General features: G+C 51.4%; 1 pseudogene; it reads left to right on the forward strand.

The window, feature by feature from the left end:
• The first annotated feature begins 3,665 nt into the window (after window positions 1-3,665).
• Window positions 3,666-7,141, forward strand: LOC148100062 (uncharacterized; annotated as a pseudogene).
• Window positions 7,142-8,538: the final 1,397 nt, after the last annotated feature.

Genomic DNA, 8,538 nt, shown 5'->3' on the forward strand with positions numbered 1-8,538 from the left:
GTTGATGGCCCGTGGTACCGTGGCATTCTTCACATTAGTGATCCAAAGCCGCTTATTACACATAAACTGCTTAGCAAATGGATGGAGGGGATGGAAAACAAACGGATCTGCAGCTGTAACACTCACAATTTCGCAATCGTCTTCCGTGCTACATGTAGCACCCGCACCTTCGTAATCGTCGTCCGTGCTATATGTAGTAACACCCACAACTTCACAATCATCGTCCATGGTGATCCTATGAACAGCATGGGGTTCTTCTAATGTTAATGCTGATAGTAAATACACTGGATTACCGGGTGGCCTCGACCAGGTTTACACAGTAATACAGACGTGTTATCATTAGCCTGTATGTATAAAATAAAGAGACGTGACAACTGTACAAACACTGTGTATCATTCCTCTTTTATTTCTTATAAGCATTACAACATGTACATCACAAAAACATCACATTCAATGCTTTGACACAATGGCAGATATGAAATCGGAAACCGAGTCTCCAGTGGATCTCCCGGCCCTGGCTTGCGCGACACTGGCGTAACCGGCCTGTTGTTTCGCGGTCACTAGAGTATGCTCCCCAACGGCCACGGACTGTGTGGCTTGGCTAGTGTTTTCAGCTTCCATGGCGACAGTCTGATTGTCAGGGCTCTGGTTGGGATTGACGGGGTTCGGTTTCTCGTCTACAACACGTCTGGCGGAGAGCTCTTTAGTCAGTTCCCTCAGTTCGCGGAGCTCACGCAAAAGTCCGTCGACTCGGAACTTCGAGTGTGGTTGACACGCTTGTACGGCGTATCCGTTGCTAACATCCTAAGCATGTCGTATTGTTTGCTCTGGGACTCCGTTGTTGCGGATTTGGAAGTCTGGTCTTTCAGGGCGTCTTTTATGGTGGCTTTGATGGACTCCAACATCCTTTCTTGTTCTTTTTGCACAACGGCCTGTTTCTCCGCTTCCTCTCGATTGTACGCCATGGCTATTTTCCGTCTCTGTTCTTGAGTCAGACTGTCGTAATCCATCGGGCTTTCGGAGCGCAAAAAACCAGGCTTGGGGTTTGCGTCGGGCAGCCCAGCATCTCCGTATCGTCGGTGGAACACAGTTGGGTTGTGGGGCTGCATAGCTGCGGAACACGGAAGGTAAACTGGATTGGGTTGCGTTTGATTGTGAAATGCATAGAGTTGAGCGTGTTGCATATCTTGCTGTTGAGGCTGTTGTTGACGCTGTTGGTTGTGCAGGAGCCTGAGTATCTCGTCCATCTGACTTTGCGTTGCGGCCATCTCGCCGGCGTTACGAGCGTCCAAGGTCTGTTCGTGTTCTCGGTCAAGGGGTTTATCGTCAGTAGTGTCACCTGCGCAGAGTTTGGTTCCGGTGCCTGTTCGCATACTGAATTCCCTGGCCCCTCGTAGAGTGAACAAGGCGTCTTCGTCCGGTCTCTTTAGCAAACGAGTAAATAGGTTGTTCTGAACCTTCACGGCCTCTAACGCGTCTTTCAATAGGCGCATTTCGGCCGTCTGATCCGCCACCATCTTATGCAGAGCCTCTGTGTCTTGATGGCCCACTCGCTCTGCAGATGACAGAGGCTCTGGGGCGCAGAGGGTAGATGAGCCAAGGGGATTCTCGCCAGCATCCAGTGTGGCGTCTTTCACAGAAGAGAACCCCATTCTAGTCATTGTCGACAGCAAGTCCTTTGCCGACACCACCACGCAAAAACAACCCGGTCTCATGGGCCAAGAGACCAAACTGCACTCTTCCGTGATGGGCCCCTTTGCGTTATCCCCGGCTGTACCTAAGCTAAAACCCATACTGGTTTCTGGTTGCACGACGCCCACCGCGTACTCCGTATCGACAAGCTCCGGAGAAAGACAAGTCATTTGGCACAATGTATTCCAGCCTAGAATCTGGGTATATCTCGCCCGAGGCTATGCCGTACACGCTGCACATGCCCACGATGAACGTGTCCGTGCCAGAAGACTTTATAGCCTGTATCGCGCCGTTGTATTGTGCGTCGTGTATGCCGTAGCATTCTTTGCAAAAGATAGGAACGAACAGAGATCGGTCGCACCGCACGGGTTCGTCCGGGTATTGTTCCGGAGTTGCGTAGTCCACTAGGGTCATCGTCGATAAGTCGACGACAGCACGCACGCTGTCATCCTTGCGAACCTTAATGTACGCCCGCCGGTCCTTGGTTGCAAATACGGGACCGAGTCTTGATCCCATGGCTCCCGCCACGGCCTTATCCATCACGGAGAAGTGCGCTGTAAAGTGAAGCGCGCCGATGTCGAAGTCAACCTAGGCGAGCCTTCGTGTTAAACAGACAAATTCGTCGTCGAAGGCCAGTCATATCGTAAGAGCCACGCTCGATATATGCCGCACGTCAGTGACCGTACAGTACGGAGGGGTTCCTGTTACGGGGACGTCGCGGCGGTCGAGGGTTGCTCCTTGCGTCTTTGTCAACTCTGCGATCAACTCCGTTAATCTAGCGGCTTCCGACACTCTGATCTGAAACAGCCGTCCTAGATACGTACCGGTGTAAAGGCCGCTGCCGAGTCTGTCGCGCGTGCCTTGAACAGAACCGGTTTTGCACCATTTACAATGTTCGCTATGTACTATAGCTATTACGTTCTCGCCGGCCGAATCTCGATGTAAGCAGATGCTGCCGGTCCGAAAGCGATCGCAACCAACAGCAATCCACCCGACACCGTGAGCCTGTCACACTGTATGCGTCCGACCACGCCGCACTCTTCGACTTGCAAAGATGAGCAACCGTCCGCGCGACGATTCACCTCCAGTGACTCAGGCGAGGAGGTCGGGACACTGGACATCCTCCTCCAACCGTGCTCACCGAACACGTTCCATAACCACGACAACAACAACAATGACTAGTCACCCCTCGGAACATTTGTCGAGTGAACAACCCTCCATTAGTAGATCTAACTCCTCGACGCAGCGAGGTCCCGTCGAAGAAAACAGGTCTCGTGTAACTACACCGCAAAATCCAGGGTATTCTGTCGATATGGCTTCAGATCCCATGTTCAGCTTGTTTCCAGAGCCGTCGGACCAAGGCATTCTTGAATGTCAGCAAAACGGGGATGTCGATCGCTTCATGCAGAAGCAATACCCGATGTTATATGTCAAGTTAAACATGGACCAGCAGCCCGGTATCGTGGGCGTCGAGCTCTGCCCCCCAAAACAGTGTCGTCTATGCGAACTGGACCAAAACACCGCGGATGCGATCAAGGTACTCAAACCTCACGAAGTCAGATCGTTTTTGTTGGCATGCGGACAACGGTTTACAACCGAAGAGGTCAACGTTCATCTGGGTCACACCGTAACGTCGGACAAAAGCATGATCGGCGTACTACAGAACATGTCGATAGACTTGATAGCCCGCTCGTACACATTAGCGAACAGTACTTTGCTACACATCATGAACCGCGTGACTACCCATATGGGTAAGGCGATACTGGTACCGGATCAGGACGTGGCCAAAATTCACAACGATGCAGTGAAACAATTCATCGGACTCACGGCCATGTGCCGAACTCTACTAAAACACCGGCCTGTAGATTCAGACGACAAGGGAGGGTCACATCCTCTGCTATGACACTGTGCAGCTGATGCTATCAGAGTACCCTCCATAGCTTTACCTGTAAGCGGGAAACATTTGTGACACCATGATTGTCGCATTCGCTCTGTGTGTGGGTTTGTTGTTGCCTTTTGCGGCATGCAGCCCCGTGGTGTACAACAACAACAAAAACAACAGAAACGCCAAGCCGTACGGATACGCTCCATACGTCTGGATATCGGTTCTGAGATGTGCTGCGGGGACCAGCTGGTGTCAAGGTTACAGCAATGGAAGCTTCGCCTTGACGGTTGATACCGAGGGGCGCGAGGAGCCGAGTGCCCAAATGTGTACGCATTACTGCTCCGGGAAAATTTACGCGAGCTGGAGACCGGACAGGAGCGCTAGTGGTGATCTGAGTAGATACGAACGTCAAGGTGTTATGCTAGGCGCGTACGTGCTGAAGCTGGACAAAGACTCGTGCGTAGAAATACCAGGAAAGTTCCCATGCGCAGATCGCGTGGTATCTTCAATTCCCATCAACAAGGTATCCATAATGCTGCACGCCAATGAGAGAAACAGAGAGTATTTCTTCGGCGACGATCCCACGGTGCAGTGCGACCCCGATCCTCAGTGCGCAACCTATAAATTTTTGAGAAGGACCTTATACGCAACCGAAGGGAATAGAACGTGGCCCAACACCGACGACGTGCTGAGCATAAGAAACTCTCCGTACGCTTGCGTGTTATCGTACGTGGGCCTGGGCGACAGCGAGTCGATAGGCCTGTGCTACACTCAACTGGGCAACAACTGTTTTCGCTCAAACAGAAACACGTTCTGCATAGGACAAGCCGACACCAACAGCGTGGGCATAACCAACGCCAACAAAGACCCCTCGGCCCCTATCGCCATGTGCGAAATATCTAGTGTGGCAGAGCTGCTGCGGAGAGATGTACTATCGCGACCCACTACCGGTGAAATCGAAGCTTTCATCGCCTCCTCGTCCTGTGACGCTACCGTAGTATCGGCGGACAACGCGACGTATGCCTCGAATCATCTGTCCCTGGACGTGGACATCGACAGGTTCCGCGCATTGAGCAAATTTGGGCACATTATTCTCAGGATACCGCTGGACAGGTGCGTGGTCCCGTGGCTTCCACAGACGGGAGGTACGCCTTGATGATACAGAACATAGCTAAGACCCTGCACAAAACGGCGATTGCCACGTACGCGAGCGCCATCATGCTGGACGCCAGCGCATGGGGCGCCTCCGCTTGCTCTCAGGTCAACACAGATTCTGATGTAAGCAAAGTGGCGAGTGATGTGGCGCGGGCAATAACTGAGCTACGGGCAACCAAGCTATTCCTTCGTTTACCAAGAGATGTGAGACGTGTGAAGACCATGAACTTTGCGAGCCTTGGAATGTTCGAGGCCTTTGTCACCCCCCGACTGTTCGTTGACATGACCGAACCCAAAGACTGTCAGAACATGTGGACGAAAGGGGGTTTGATCAAGGGCATCGTGCCGTACGTGCTGGCTGTATTACGTGGTGGCGTTAAGGCTAACAAGCTGATAGCTACATTGTCGCTAACCGGGGGGCTGACGATTACACCCGTGGAGAACAACGTGGCAGATGTCTCAGAAATCACAACCGAACTCACATTGGCCGACATGGAAAGTAATAACATTTTGAGATGCGAGGAAGACATGAACATGAAATGTTGCTCCGGATCGACGACGACCATGTGGGGCAGAAACGTGTTAGTCAACGTAACGTACACGTCTAGATCCCTTGAAACCCTCAAGCAGTACCCCGAATTGATAGCGGTCGCGTTTGGTATCAACCAATTTGTGATCTCCCCCGTGGACTCGGATTTCAAGCGAAAGGTGTGCGCGAACACCCCCGCTATATCGAGTGTGACGTCCGCAGTCCACAGGCTTAGGGACTGGCGCAGACAACAGGCTGTGGTGGGGGTGTCGAGCGACACCGCATCCCGTGCCAGCGTGAGGAATAGGCGGTCTGCAAACTCAGTCGTGGGAACGGATTCCATGGAAGCTATCGCTATCCCTAGAGAATACAAGGACCCTGCGTCAGGATCCAAAAATTGCCTCGATCCGCAGTATCAAGTCGGTCTCAGCAATAGACTCGTGTGTCCGGGGCTTATAATTTTGAACGGGGCCTTGGGGGTGTTCAAAGAGCCATACAAGGAGATGTACAAGACAAGCTACGATAACATGTACATCGTGAACGTTCACACGTTGCAATCTTGCACGCCGGTCGAACCGAAACGCGAGGCCCTATTGTCCAGCACCCCACCGCAGACCCCGATCAACATACACACGCTAGTACCCACCACGGACAGCAGTCACTATATGGTGGGTATACTGGACACCGCTACCGTGGTGGAGTACAAGCCTCCGGTTAACAAAGTGTGTAACACCTACAACGGCGGAGAGACTATCCACAATATGAACGTGGTGGCCATGGACGACGGATACACGGTGGATGAGCCGACGATCGAGGCCGAGTACGGATTAATAGTCAAACCGGCCGAAGCGTTGTATTTCATATCGAACTTTACCCATGGCATAGATTACATCAATATGGATGTGCGGTGTATCGATTACGACGTGAGCGTGATGCAGCCGTGTCTAATAGCGATATGCGGAGGGGACGACAGTTGTCAAAGGAATTACGGCAGGCTGTGCAATTCTGCTCACGAGATAGTAAACGACACACGCAGAGACAGTGAATTTGTGAAGCAGGGGCTGCAAGAGCTGGCGATGCAGGAATGGAAAGCAAGGATGTACGAACTGCTGGACTCGGCGCCGTTTCCTTGGCTGGACAGACCACCGAAACCCCACGGTAGAAAGAAACGTTTCGTAGCCCTGGGCATGGCCACCGTGGCGTTGGGGTTAGCCTGGCATACGTCGAACAGAGTTGATGAATTGGAAGAGCAGATGGACCTTTTGAAAAACAACTATGTCAAAGTCTCTCAGGACATAGTAGAAGTCAGCAGGAAACTCGACGATAAGATAGCATTGGTGAACGGACGCCTAGACGAGCAGGAGATGCAAATACAGCGCAATAATGAGAAGGCCAACAAAAACTTTGCCCTGCTCAAAGATACTATGATGAAAAATAGGGAAGCCTTGATGCGCGACATCAACATCAAATTCTCCGTCACCATTAGCTATCAGATGTGGTACGCTCAGATGCAGAGCGTTACGCATCAAATGATGCAGGCAGCCATGCAGGTGAGGTTCATGGCCAGAGGGATCGAGAACTGTCTCAGGCAAATCGCATCGAAGCGATCCGGCAGTTGCCCGAGCAGCATGTCTGTGATACAGGAACACCCCGGATTGTCTGAATTCCCAACGGTCGCCACCGCTCTGTACAAAGACAGGAAACTGTTCATAGTGCATTCTTTGCCCAACACGGTGGAGAAAACCACAATCAGGGGTGTTATACCCATGCCCAAAATGAGCACCGACGGCATCCCCTGTTGGCCCGATTACAAGGTGTGGCTGATAAATGGCAAATATTACGAGCCTTCAGAATGTCACGGAAGGTACTGCCGTGCCTAGAAAATCCCAAGGACTGTAAGACCGTGTGCGCGCCGTGTCACAAAGGCGTATGCTATCAGAAGAAGCAAGTCACTTGGATGGAAGGTGTGGCGACCGTGGAAATAGAATCGCCCCCTCTGAAACCCTTTTCCCGGACGCATATATCACAAGGCCCGGTGTCCTTTGCGGATCTGTTGGAGGACAACGTGACAGGAGGGCCTGAATTGGAGCTACTTAAGAATATAAACACAAGCATAAAACTCATTAGTCTCCACGGTGAACTTGACAACATAAGCAGAAACATAGAAGCGTTCGATAACCGCTACGATGAGATAACCGCTAGCAGGGTCACATTCGGAGGATGGCTTTCAGGTTTTGCCAGTGATGCCGCACTGTGGACTTGTGTTGCTGTACTCATGGCATGGTGTACCGGCCTTTCTGCTGGGATAGCCTATACGATGTTTTGTGGAAGAGGAGGAGGAGGAGGAGGTGGCGGCGGCTGGCAGCCGGTTGGCGTGAAGCCTCGCTTTCACCGAAGACCTAAGCTGCTATGAAAGGGTTGTCTGTTTCAAGACAACGCGAACCCACTGTTTCTACTTAGGGGTATTGTAATTGTAATGCAATTGTCAGTGTTATCCCTGTGTATTGGTTTGTGTGTGTGTGTATATATGCATGTAATAAAAGCAAAAGAACTGGACTATGTGGTGTATGTAATCCTTTGTCTTGTGAAAGACGAACCCAAAACCTACCCCCCCCCAGTTCGTCGCAGAGCTCTATAGCTGTTGTGCATCGGTCAATATAAATAAAGACCTGGGCACAGTTTGATCTTTCGTACTCGTGGTCTAACCAGAGTGTTGTTGGTGATTTCTACAGTGAGCTGGTGAGTTAGAGCCAACGGCTGCGGTACATGTACCACGTTGCCCTCTGCGGGGAGGTGAAAGAAAAGCATCGTTAGACTTTGACATTTTGTATTGCTGCACTGCGATGGATACGGAGGGAGAGGACTGGGTTTATACTCTAGGTGCAACCGATGGGGTTTTCGTAAAGTGTGCTGTGACTTTAGTTCACACTGCCACACAACCCAACATAGTACAATGGAAGACTTCCAACTTTGGAGTTCTACGGCCATTGCCTGTTTGCAACATCAACTTTGAGATGATATGCGAAGCTCTGAGGTTTATGTTGACAGCACCCGCCGCGCCACACCTTTTGGGCTTCACTATTCGGTGTCAACGTGTGTTGTGGGTAAAGACATTTTTTGTCACTCTCGTCTGCGACGAACCAGGCACCATGAGGGAAACTGCAAAGATGCAGCCTTGGTTGATTAGAACTATGGGCCAGACTCTACTGCTTCATTTCTATCACGAGAGAGTGTTAACCCACTGGTCTGGGTCCACCATATCATATGTTATTATCGT

Source organism: Neolamprologus brichardi, chromosome 13 (assembly GCF_056152115.1).
Source record: "Neolamprologus brichardi isolate AB-2024 chromosome 13, ASM5615211v1, whole genome shotgun sequence".
NCBI lineage: Eukaryota > Metazoa > Chordata > Actinopteri > Cichliformes > Cichlidae > Neolamprologus > Neolamprologus brichardi.